A 13,797-nucleotide genomic window follows, 5' to 3' on the forward strand; every position below is an offset into this window, starting at 1 on the left:
ATAGAAATATTCTGGTTTAAAAACTTAGAAATGCACACATTTCAGTATGTTTATTTGTACTTACATAATTTTAGATAGTGGTTGCCAATAGCCTGTATGTTTCACATTAATTGGTTTTTTTTATGTTATCTTAATAAACCATTTTAGTATGTTGTATGTCAGTTACTGGGATAGCTGGGACATAGAGTGTAATTTAAAATTTGTCAATAAGTATTCATTGGAATATATGTAAATGTGCCTTGCCGGTTATTGAAACATTACCTACAAAATGAGTATGGGGTGACAAAAATTAGTTCCTGGTGCTTAATGAAACTTTTTGCCACTGATTTTATATATTACCCCGTGCTTTTTTAAAGTACATCTCTCTCAAATCTTAGTGTAAGTTTGAGGGCTACACAGAACATTTACATTTCATTCTAACATATAATGAGTATAATAGGTTGTGGAAAGTGGGTAAACTAAATGTAGCCTTCAGTAAAATTGAATCTCAGTGTAATCCTTGCTGCTGGCATTTCCCAGTTCCAAGGAGTTAAATAAATGATCCCATCAAAGAGGTCATTGCCATGCCTATTGGCACTTTACTGTCATACCCTTTTTAAGGGACACTGTCAAGGTGTTTAAGTTAATTCTCAGAATTATTTGTTGGGATTTTAGAACAAGTTTGTTTGACTTAAGTAAGAACTGCATTGTCAAAGTTGAAAGATGAACATTTTTGTGAGTTCACAAATGTGTTCTTAAGAAAACATTAAAATGTGGAGCTGTGGGTTTCCAAGACTATTTAGCATTCTTAGTTTGGGGATTTGGGAGGGAAAACTGATATTAAAAAATTGTGAAGAATTGATGGGTAATGTAAACAGTGGTGATGAAATATATACACACTCAAGTGAAATCACTTGACAGTGTTCATTTGACTAACTGAATTTAAGCCATTATAATTACTTTTAAAATTAAATAATCATTTGCACTGTTCTGATAATGGGTGCAGTTTTTGAGCAATATAATCAGAGCTAAATATGCATGTAGTGATTAGTGATGTGAACAATTAAGTACTGAGAAGAAATACTAACTGGTATTTTCAAACTTAAATTTCTGTAGTAAAATCAGTATCAAACTCTTATCAGATCAAGGAAAACAGGCAATGCATATAAACATACTTTTGAATGTTGTGTGGCCTATAAAGCAATAATGCAATTTTTATGGAATGTCATGGGATATGAGAAATGGAAATGCAAAAATAACGAATCCTTTAGTAAAAATGTCAACATGTTAAAAAGGGGAATGTTAACTAATGTAGGTTATTGCTATTTGTGATTTGTTTATGGGTTCTTGGCTTTGACAGCTTCAAAGAATGGACAGATGACAAGTTAAAGAAATTTTGTATATATTGTCAAGGAATGGGTCTTAAATCCAAGAGTCAAGTCCCTTCCTTGGGGTGAAAAATGTATCCTTAAAGCATTCTGATTGTTAAAAAAGAAAACTTGAGTTACCTAACCAAAGCAGACGCAAGATTTTGTTTCTGCAGACTACTTGGCAATCAAAAGTGATCATCACTTTAATCAGTTTTTAGAAAGTTGCTTTGTGAGAAAATTGTGTTTGATATATTTTCCCAAACATGAATTTTGTGGAAGGTTTTCCAGCATTGTGACTGAATCAGATGTTAGAAATGGGGGGGTGGTGGATTTAGCACAAAAAGAGCGGTTGCACACTCATGATGGCCACTGTAGCATCATGAGAAATTTACCAATTACTGCAAGTCTGATTTAAGAAAATACACTTTCTTCATGATAAACTAGGAACAACATAGGAATGGATTGGTGGGGTTACCTCGGGCATTCACTTGTATATAGCTATTTGAAAAGACTTGTATGAGGGTGAATATCATCATGCTAGGCAAAATTGTCACATTCAGGACAGCTTTTTTTTGATCACTAAGCCAAAAGTCACTGTTGATCAGAAACATAGCAAAAAAAACAAACAAAAAAACCCCCAGTATGACATAGTCTATTTAAGGGGAGAAATTAAAAAGTAGAAGGACTTCATGCATTTAGGTGAGGGAGCTATCCCCCTGGAGTAAATGATTGCTCAGGTTCCTAAAACTTCCAAGAATACCCACCATGGTTTGTTTTCTCCCCAGTGATGTACACTGTAAAATTTTTATCTGACCGTAGGAATTCAGTGGTGGGTATAAAATGAATGAATAAAGAAGTAACAGTACATAAAATGAACAGACTTCTGGGGATGGTGTTTCAAAGTGTAGTATTAATTACGCAGTAATACCACTCAATAGGGCATGCCACTACTTTCTTGAGATGCTAATTATAAACCAATGTTTAAAGACATTTTTAACTGTGGGCAAATTAGATGGACTTTTTTGTCTGTCACTTTTTAAAAAAGTACTTAAGATGTAAGTTTTATTAGTACCACAGTCTGCCTTCAGTAATATGCCTAAAATATTTTTCAGGACCAGGAGCATTCAGTTGAAAGAAACAAATCTTTTTTATGAATGCAAAACAGTATTATAACTAATGCCCTGGTCCAAAATTAGGTTTTTAATGATATTAACAGTAGTCTGATAAACATTTAGAAGTCTGGCATTGAGAAACAAAAGCTTGTACCTGACTAGTATTTTTATTAAAAAAAATTAGTTCTGTTAGCTTATTTAAATTCTCTTACATTTATTTATCTGTAGAATTTATATTTATTTCATTCCTTTTATCTCACTGAAAACTGTCTGCAGGCTCTCTGATTTGGATTAGATGTGTGAAGTACTGTCTTTTGCCAAAAACCTCAAATTACCTGTTCTTTTCAACGTAGTGGGTTTGTGCTTGTTTGGAGATCAGTTCAAAAACTATCTGTACTATCTGTACTGCCTCTGATGTTAAGATTTTATGTATAGCATAAGGAAGCTAGCTCTGACTATATTTTCCTAAGAATAAAGACCTATTTTTGTAGCATGTCTTAGGATCTCCAGGAGTCCAAGAATTATTGTGGGTGTCCTCCATCGTTTTTCCTTTAACAGCTTTAAAATAGACACTTGGAATCTTTAGAAGTCTTTCGCCTTTTAATTACTCATACATTCAAAGTAACTAGCCAATGGTACAAACAAATTCCCCAAGATCCCTAATTCAAGCACATGATGGGGAGATGCTGTATAGGATAAATGTATAGTGTTGGTCTCCACTTAATTTTAATTGACGATGAAAATATTCTGTGGTCACACACACGCCGGTGGACTCAATGAAGAAGTTACTGGTAATTTGGCTCTGCTTTTCTGGTAACGTGCCCCCACCATTCAGTGCTGCATTCTCTGTCACTCCGGAGGTTTGGAGATGAGTGACGGAGGTTGTAAGCAATACAGGAGAGGGGAGTGAACAAACTATTTTGCTTTAATAGAATGCTGCACATTTAGGTGACTGCGCAAATGAGATTAGGTAGGTGAAATAGAGCTTAAAATGTGTTCTATTAAGCTAAGTTGGCAAATCATTATCAAAGAATGGGGAACTTTAAATATGTTCAGGAGGTTTTGGTTCAGCCCTAGGATATCTTGGGGGGAGGTAGTGTTGGCCACTTCATGAAGACAAAGATCCTTTTAGGTCAGTGCAGAGTTTGTGTTATGATTGCTAACATTTATACTAATGATTGAAAAAAGTTTTTGTAATTTCAGAATAGTCATGGAAGTTTTATACCTGAAAAATTCTTGTACACTACTAGGGGATTTTGAAAACCATTTACATTGCCTATTTGGCTCCCTGTGCAGATGCCAAACTAGTACTTTTTTTTTCTTGTTCATGTGAAGACTGCTGAATAAGACTTTTTGGGTGAGGGAGAAGTCCCAATAAACCACTTTGGAAATTAGTGTCTTCAACTGTAAGTTTCCTGAAAAATTTTTTTTTAACACAAGCAATAGATCAAGATAAGGTTATTTTAGAATAATTTACTACAGGCTTCAGTGAATACCTGATTTTTTACTTTGTAGAGTGGTTTAAAAACAAGTTCTAATGAGTCTAATCTGAAGCTGCTATCTGTAATGCACATGAATTGTCATTTCTTCACCTTTTTAGGCTTTCAGTCTGTATTCTGAAAGGATTCTTGTGATACAAAATACGTTTTGGAGAGAATTTTGGGATACCTAAGGGAATTGACATCTGTCATTTATGAACTACAGCCAATTTCTACTTTTCCAAGGCAAAGGACAAAGGTCTTGATGTGGACAAGCCATTACCACCGATTAAGTAAAGAATGTGATTAGGGCGTGTTCACAGTACTAAATGTGTAGAAAAGAGTTGTAGATTCCAAAATCTAGTCTTCCAGGTACAGAAACACCATGACATAAGAGTTCTAAGATCATTATATCTGGTGTGGCTCTGTTGCTGTTAATTTCAAATGAGATGAAGAAATTTGAATAATCATGCCATGTGTATAACAACTTTGCATTTCAACTTGTGTCCTGATTTTTTCCTGTGTGAATTAGAAAATGCCAGTACTGCATCATTTGAACACAAAATTGCTAGAACTAGGTACATCTATGTCAAGAGTAAAAACCCTTACGACGTCATTTTTCAAGAGAATATTTTTTAATATATTGGTATTCATGTTGCCTTAATTGGAGGACTCAAAAATTAGGCCTCTAAAACTGCTTTATTTAACGCATGGGAAATTAGAAAAGCATATATACTAATTGTGTTTCTTAGTATACTTAATATTTGGAATGAGCTTGGAGGAAAACCAGAAATGAGCAGTATGTCAAAGGTCATCTATATAAAAATTGGTGGAGTACACTTCTCAGTTCTCTGCAGCCACGTGCATATGTAATCGCAGGGTAGTTCTGGCAAAATTTAATATCTTCTTGAAATAGTAAAAATTCATGTGAATTTGCATAAGTTGAATTCCTAGGAATCCTTCAACGTTGACAGGTGTAATTTCTTCTAGGCACCCTACCTAACTTCAGGTTCATTTATAAATAGAATTAAAGCAGGATGAAAAGCTTTTATTCTAAAATTATACTTTAAGTCTTAGTTGATGGTTTTCTGAGGATCCATTTAGCATTTAGGACAGCAGCAGCAGTTAGGGGCCCAGCAGCAGATGCTGTGGTTTCTTTGGCTTATCCTCCCTGCTGCTTAGTGTCTTTTGATTAGTCTATTTGAAATACTACCACTCCTTGTTCTTTAAAGTTACTCTTGTTTCTTCTCTATATGGTTTCTTTTGCCTCCTAGGATAGAAGCTCCTCCAGGGCAGGGAAATCTTAATGGTGCTAGGCATTTAAAAATATTTTTCAAAATATTTTTTAGTTTGGTGGAAATAAATTTTCAGTTTAGCTTATTTGCTGAATTAGGCTTAATTGTGGCATGTTAACTTGAAGAAGGAATAAAAAGTTTTGAGCCACTTAATTCACAACATGGAAAGCTTAAAAATTAATGAACACGAAATACTAACGTTTTAAACAAATTAAGATCATGAAGATCCACATTTAAATCGTCTGACATTAAAAAAGTCTTGAAGGGAGCTGTCGGTTTATAGACTGCATTAATTCTTATATCAATTTAATTATTGACAGCCCAGCCCAACAATATTTCTTTATGTTGATGTTCAGCTTAATTCCAAGCTGCTGAACAAAACAGTATCCACCTACCAAACGCCATATATACTTAACTTCTTTATGAGGAAGGAGTACTTCAAGATAGAATTCTTGTTTTGCTGATGAGTCTAGTTGGTTTTGAGTCCATAAAGTTTGTGTAAGGTTCTTAATGTAGAGCACTTTGGAAAGGATATGTAGTGATGCTTGAGAAAAGCATGAAGGCTAGGTAACTATACATTAACGTCTTGAGAAGAGCTATTTCTAAGAGTAATCCATACTTATTATATTTTAAAATAAAGCCATGGTTGCATCCATATGAATAGTCTTAATAGGTACCTTACAGTTGGTTGCTGGTTGAAGTTAAATCACTTGAGAAGGGAGGCTCTGAATTTAAGGCATTTTCTCACTACAGTATATATACCTACTTGTTTGAGTATTGATGGATAAAGGTGGTATCTAGACTTAAATATGCTTAGTTGATATTTTAACTTGATAGTACTTTAAAGAAAATTTAAAAGACTTATACCTGGAAAACAAGATAGAACACAGGATGTGAAAGTCTACTTCTCTGCTCACACCCTAGTCAGTTAACAGAGATGAATGACCCTGTTTAGTTCTGATTGTAGTTAACCTCATATCTTTTAATTACTAAGTTTAAGCAGTATTTTTTTTTACCCCTTGTGAGACATTTGGCTTACTCTAGTCCTCCTTTTTTTTCTGAACTGTTTTAAGTTCAGTCGATTACCTCAACTACACCTAGTACCTGTTTGCTCTTCACTATATGGGGAAACAGCACACTCAATACTTTCTTTTCCTTCATTTCCCAATTCCTGTTAACTATCTTTTCTGTCACTTTTTTTCTTCTGGGGCATATATTGATTTTAAATTTTAGCAGTAGAGCGGGCTCATATTATGTATGGACTGTCTTGCTCACTCTTGAATTCTGTCAGTTTTTAAAAAGATAACCCGTTTCTTAATGCATTGAAATACTACTTCACTTTGGTTATCTACTTTCAGTGCTTTTGATTTTTTTCTCAAATGTTTGGTGATTCTGTTTTTTTCATATTTATGAAAGAAAGATCAAAGTGGTCTGGTGTTCCTGGGCCTATCCACTGAGACAGGTGACTGTAAGTTGTGTGTGTGTGAGAGAGAACACAAGGACTAACAGGCTTTATTATCATTTCCTTGAGGGCAGGCAGGCAGGTAGGCAGGCAAGCTTACCCCTCCAGTGCCAGGAAGCAGAGTGCTCAATTGTAGGAACACTGACTCCTAGGCGGGCGAGTTATTTGCTTTGAGGAGGTGGGTAGACCCTGAAAGCAGGTCTGCAACCCTCAGGCACCTAAATTTCTTCCCTTTCCACCCTTGCTAGCCAGAGGTTTTGCCTTTTCCGGAAGTCACTCATCCCTCCCATGAAAAATGGCTCTTTTTCCTGCAGTCCTCTGCTTGCAAAATGAACATAGCCTCAGTTCTTCATCTTTTGTACTAATTTGTGCAAATTAATATAAAAAGTGATAATTTAAAAATAGAACTGAGTAGTAAAATACAACAGTATGGTGTACACTATCTTAGAAGAAACCACCTTAATCTCTGTATAATCACATGTGACAGCTCATTTAAAATAAATTGTCTAGGAAAAAGTTTGAATAAATCTTACTTGAAAAGAGAACAGCACTTAGCATGCTAATGGGTATATAGAAGACATTTTGTGAGTAAGGATGCAAACTTAGTGGCATTCTTGACTGAGCAAAGCAGATTATTTTGAAAGCCCTTTTTTTGGGAATAGTACGATAGATTTTACTTTAGCATACAATTTCTGAACCCTTAGAAGAAACCATTGAACAGTATTTTGGTTTATCCCCCCCCTCTTTTTTTTTTGTTTTTTGGCCACACTGTGTGGCTTGTGGGATCTTGGTTCCCTGACCAGGGATTGATCCCGGGCCAGGGCAGTGAAAGCACCAAAAATCCCTAGACCACCAGGGAACTCCCATTTCCTTTTCTTTTTTTTTTTCTTTGTCTAGTTACATTTAATACAGCATACCTTCATATATGTTCTTTTACTAGTTAATGAGACTACATTTATTATTTTGGTAGGGGTCTCAAACCTACCTTTTCCAGATTTGTTCTGGGATTTGGTGAGAGTCCATGTTAACATACTTGTGGAATATATTCTTTTATACTTTTGTCATATGCTCTGTCTTTGCTGATTAGAGGGTCTAAATCCTTAAAAAACATTTCCACCTAAATATGGCAATTCAAACATTTTAGGTCGTTTTGCCTATCCTTAAGGACCTCTTCCAGGTATGAAAACCATTTATTTTTTTGGCTGCACCGTGTGGCTTGCAGGATCTTAGTTCCCCGACCAGGGATTGAACTCGGGCCATGGCAGTGAAAGCGCTGAGTCCTAACCACTGGACCATCAGGGAACTCCTCCCTTAAAACCATTTTTAACAGGTTTTATGATATTAAATATTAATTAGTTGATATCAAGGGAGAAACTGACTTTCGAGGTTTTTGGTACCAAAAATCTTGGCTAAGTTTTGAACTAGTTTTCAACTAGTGTACCTAGACTGTTTCAATTAAAATTGATGGACATAAGACACACTAATCTCTTGTATTTATAGGGCTTTCCCATTCTAATAAGACTGATGTAGCCTGTTTATATTCACTTTTCATATAGACTTAGAAAAGTACAGGTTGCTAAAGCAAAAGACTGTGAGTTGATATAGTCTCACAATTTCAATGACTTAGATACTCCCTCTTATTTCCCCAATAGTTTCAGTTGAAAAAATTATTTTTTTCTTAATCATTGAGACATTTAATAAAAGAAACTGAGCAAACACAAATATAACCTCTTTGGTCCTGAGTTTGCTTTCCTGTAAAAAAGAGATGCTGTTAGACTGTGATATTTTTCTAGCTTTCAGCATTCTATGAGATACAGCTTGTGTTAAAAAAAAAAATTCTGGGACCTCCCTGGTGGTCTAGTGGTTAAAACTGCTCGCTTCCAATGCAGGTGGCACAGGTTCAATCCCTGGTTGGGGAACTAAGATTCCATGTGTGGTGCAGCCAAAAAATAAAAAGTACTTAAAAAAATTCTGCCTAGATGGTTTTTTGCTTTATTTCATTCATACTTTTGTTGTGAAGACCTAGTTTTACAAAATGCAGGAAATGTTACATTACTGTTCATTTGCCCTGTAATACCTTACATATTATGAACATTTCCTGCTACATTATTTTTGTGATACTTAGTTACTATTTGAGGGAGAGAGTGGTAAGACAAACCTTTCTCAAAGCCATATATTCTAATAAAACTCTCAACTCTTCACAGAGCATCATTCAAGTTATTTCCAAGTTCCCTAAATTAGTGTGTTAATGTTGTACTAGTTAAGAGTCAACCTGTGTAAGATGTCAATTAAAATTAGCCATATGGATCTACTTTTGTGCTAGTATGTTTTTTAGGTTTTAGAATTAGTGTTCATTTACTTCGGTCTCTCTGTTCTGAAATTCTAGGCAAAACTCATTTAGTGTAAAGCTAATAAATATATTAACCTGATCAGGAAATAAAAGACAGTTTAACTGCTAAACCAGCCTCCCAAATTTGCTTTAATAATAATAATGATTCAAATATTTTCTAAAAATTATAGAGTGTAAGTGTTCTCCTAAGCACCAGCAATCTCCTCTTCCTCTCCGCCCTTAGTAAACTGTCTTTAAGTTGAAACACCATGTATTTCATTATCAGGATAAAGCATATTATTGCACCTTTTCCTAGGTAGCATGGTGATTTTGGAATGATGCCCCTTTTAAGTTGATTTTCCTCTCCTCTCTGTTTTCAAGAACTGTTCACAGGATACCAGTAGGCTGATATGAAAGTTATATTTTTTTAAAGCTTTAGGGAATTTCCTGGCCGTCCAGTGGTTAGGACTTGGCGTTTTCACTGCCAGGGCCCGGGTTTGATCCCTGGTCAGGGAATTAAGATCCCATAATCTGCGAGAAAAGCTTTAACTTCTCTGAGGCATTGAATCACTCTGCTTGAAAAGTTTCCTTGCTACTTTGCTAGTTATCTTAATATTCTCTATCCTGTTCTTATCTGTTCTTATTTCCCATTTTTCTTCTATACTTGTCTCCTTGATCTCAACTATATTTCCAGCTTCGTGTCACATCTGTGTGGACTCCTGCTTTAATGTCAGGGTTTGATCTGTTATATGCAGGTTTGCCATTCCAGCTCTTTGCTGTACATGTTAGAGTGCTTTGCTCTGTCAGTGATTATATGCTGTTAATTTATCACATCCAGTTACACTTGATGACTTACTGAATAGGCCTAAAAATCCTCTCTATCCAAGTTCTACTGTACCCTTTGAGAAGTTCAGGTCAGGTCTGGCTGAACTTTATATTTACAAAGATCTTAAGTGGTTCCAGATTTATAAGTGGCACATTATAATGGCTCTCCATATCTATGTCTACAATAGCACTGTCTAGTAAAAATAAAATGCAAGCCATATATGTAATTTAAAATTTTATAATTTGGTCTGAGCTCATCCTTCTCACCTTAACCTTCCATTGGTATTGCCTGTAAGCAAACTGCTGGCCTGGTCTTTCTTTGGCTCACTTCACATTTCTGGTGTCTTATTAGTGTGTGTCCCCAACCCACCCTTCCAAGCCAAGCTCTCAAAAATCCTCTTCAGCGAAAATAGTAAAGTCTCCTTGCTGTATGTGCGTTAAACTGATGATCAACAAAGTATCCCTGAGGAACATGTACAGTTAGGGGAACATCAAAAGTCCTGGCTTTCTGGAGTTTATATAAGGGTGTTAGCTGATGTTTTTTCCTTTATTGCTTGTGCAGTAGGTTTGTAACATAGCTATTTATGTATGAGTCAGAACCCCAAATCTACTAACCTCTGATTAAAGGTAACTTTAGGAGCAAAATCATGGTTTTCAAATATTTGGCAATATTTGAAAATCTGGTATCTCTATGCTTTGTAATTGCAAGAAGAATCTTCAGAAACATTTAAATTAATAATATTCATTATATTTAAAACAATAAATTATATTTATTATTGCTGCTACCCTTCAAATTCATTTTCTGTCAACAGTGTATGTGGTAATTACAATTTCCCGTCCTCTACTGTGATCAGTAACAGCTTCATATGCTGCTTTACACAGTGGGAAGCAAGCTATGAAACTCGGCAGAGACTGAATATGTAAGTAGGCTTAAACTAATTTAGGGATAATACGTGATGTGTTGTCAACATTTGAAAATCCAGTTCATGAAAAGGACTGTTTAGGTAGGGCTATTTGTTGTTTGTCTCTTAACTCTGAAGCTTTACAAAAATTGCTCCAATCCTACCACCAATGTTTCTGTGGGCATTCTTGGAGAAGCTTTCTTAGTCTCAAGAAATATAAAGAACTGAACATGAGCTAATCTTTTAAATTACATATATATATATATATATATATATATATATAAACTGAAAATAGAAGTGGTAGAAATGCTCAGTGAACATCTGGGATAGTTCTTAATTATATTGAATAAATAAGTATATATCTTGAACTGTTTTTACAAAATTGAAGAGTATAGGCCATATGACTTTCTGATAATGCTCAAAATTCAGACTGTTTTAAATGTGTTCATCTGAGCTAAAAACCCTAAATTTATTTATTTTTTATTTTCTTTTTTTTGCTGTACGCGGGGCTCTCACTGCTGCGGCCTCTCCCGCCGCGGAGCACAGGCTCCGGAAGCGCAGGCCCAGCGGCCATGGCCCACGGGCCCAGCCACTCCGCGGCATGTGGGATTCTCTCGGACCGGGGCACGAACCCGCATCCCCTGCATCGGCAGGCGGACTCTCAACCACTGCGCCACCAGGGAAGCCCAAAACCCTAAATTTAAATGGTAACTGTCTTTCAATATACAAGGGCAATTTTCCAATAAAAATTTTTTTCGTAAGAATTTCCAATTTACTTATTCAATATTTCTACTTAAATATACTGTACTGAGTTGTGGGGTTTTCTTGTTTTGTTTATTTTTGGCTGTGTTGGGTCATCGTTGCTATGCGTGGGCTTTCTCTAGTTGCGGTGAGCGGGGGCTACTCTTAGTTGCAGTGCGCAGGTTTCTCATTGCGGTGGCTTCTCTTCTTGGGAGCACGGACTCTAGGTGCGCGGGCTCAGTAGTTGTGGCGCACGGGCTTCGTTGCTCCACGACACGTGCGTGGGATCTTCCTGGACCAGGGCTTGAACCCGTGACCCCTGCATTGGCAGGCGGATTCTTAACCACTTCGCCACCAGGTAAGCTCTGTGGGTTTTTTTTAATGTTTGTTTTTGATTGATTGTTTAATAACTGGAATCAGTTTACCAAAATACAGAAAGTTTCTTTTTAAAAGTGAAGATAAAAATTGATTTTAACTATTTTGGTAGCAACCTTACTAGAACTGGAATTGAAGTACCAATATTAGTGATCTTCACAATTCTGAACCAACCCTACCTAGCTGTATGGTGGTTTATATGTACCATGTCAAAGTGCTTTTGTTTTTGTATTTTAGAAAACAGCTACTGAGAGGTAAGAGGAACGACTGCAAAGACTTTCCAAAATATTTTCAGGAGTTACTGAAATCAGTTGAAAGCTGTATTTAAACATCTGAATATAGTTAGCATTTTTCCTTTATGAAAGAAAGCTATTGTGTCCATAGTAAACATAAGAAATAAGGTGGAATGATTTACTTATTTAAAGGATAACTTTAAGTAACTTTAAAAAAAATTTTATTTTGGGCTTTGTTGGGTCTTTGTTGCTGCACGCGGGCTTTCTCTAGTTGCGGAGAGCGGGGACTACTCTTCGTTGCGGTGCGCGGGCTTCTCATTGCGGTGGCTTCTCTTGTTGCGGAGCACGGGCTCTAGGCGCCTCGGCTTCAGTAGTTGCAGTGCACGGGCTCTAGGGCATGCGGGCTTGAGTAGTTGCAGCGTGTGGGCTCAGTAGTTGTGGCTCGCGGGCTCTAGAGCACAGGCTCACTAGTTGTGGCACATGGGCTTAGTTGCTCCGTGGCATGTGGGATCTTCCCAGACCAGGGATTGAACCCCTGTCCCCTACATTGGTAGGTGGATTCTTAACCACTGCGCCACCGGAGAAGTCCCTACGTAACTTTAAAAAAACTTTTTAGATGAGAAAGACATTGGCCATCTTATACAAAGAGTAGTAGTATTAGATTATAAGTGCCTTTTCCAATCTTTAACATTTATCAACAGGCAGGTGGATATATTTTCAGTTCCTAATCAGTTAATAATTTATATTTTCTGAAGTTATGACCTGTTAACATCAAAGTGAGGTTTAAGAGGATGGTTATTCCAACATATCTTAGAAATAAGATGACAAACATTAAATGCTTCATTTTTGTTGCTAAGATAAAATGAGACCGCCCAGAATTTCATGCTCAAACAGCTTTTATCCAGAGAGTATCTCTTTGATCCACTGGTTCTGTAAAGCTGTAGTTCTTCATATCTTACCATTGGAAGTTTTACTTCATGATCACACAAAAAAGTGGGGGTTAAATATGGAAATCGTAACTGCATTTTGAACATCTTGCACTCCCATCCAAAAATCCCTTAATGCTCCTCCTTGAATTGTACAGTCTCCATTGTAATGAGTTTCCTTTTTTTGAAAATCAAGGAAAGGAACATTTCTCGAAGTATAAAAGGCAGTTTAATGGTTCCTGTTACAGGTATTATTATGTCCAGAAGTTGATACATAGGGATAGGTTGTGGGGAGAAGAGGGTATTATGAAATGTAAAATTAAGACTGTAAAAGTAACATTACAAATGCCACAAAAGGTAAAACAAGAACCTTGATGCTTTGAGACTTGGGGGCGGAGGGTGTGGGGGGGCGGAGGAACTGGGGTTCGGAAATGCCAAACCTGTGACAGGAAAGCATACTCCAAATTACAGGAGGCAGCTGTGAGAGGGAGGGACTGAATGGCTCCAAGGGGTAGTGGGTAAGTATGCCTCTATCCTTTTCCTGACATATATGCCACACAACCATTGGCCCTTGACAGTTAAAGCCTGGTGTACATTCAGGGTCCTCAGCGTTAAGTAGGCCCAATCACTGGGATTCAGGTAGTCAACACCATCTTTTCAGATTCCTGTACCAATGTAAAAAGCAATTTATGCAGTTTGTTGGTGGGTTGGGGGAATCAGGTTTAATCAGGTAGAAGCATTTTAAATACTTTGCCTAGTGCTGCATAACT

At 36.5% G+C, this 13,797-nt stretch overlaps 1 protein-coding gene across 3 annotated transcripts in view; it reads left to right on the forward strand.

The window, feature by feature from the left end:
- SYNCRIP (synaptotagmin binding cytoplasmic RNA interacting protein) overlaps window positions 1-2,956 on the forward strand; it is a 29,062-nt gene extending 26,106 nt beyond the window's left edge. For all 3 annotated transcript variants that reach the window (XM_067702646.1, XM_067702648.1, XM_067702649.1), the window contains exon 12: window positions 1-2,956. This exon is cut by the window's left edge. The gene's annotated coding sequence lies outside the window, so the exon portion shown is untranslated.
- The last annotated feature ends 10,841 nt before the right edge of the window (window positions 2,957-13,797 follow it).

This window comes from Pseudorca crassidens, chromosome 13 (genome assembly GCF_039906515.1).
Source record: "Pseudorca crassidens isolate mPseCra1 chromosome 13, mPseCra1.hap1, whole genome shotgun sequence".
Classification (NCBI taxonomy): domain Eukaryota; kingdom Metazoa; phylum Chordata; class Mammalia; order Artiodactyla; family Delphinidae; genus Pseudorca; species Pseudorca crassidens.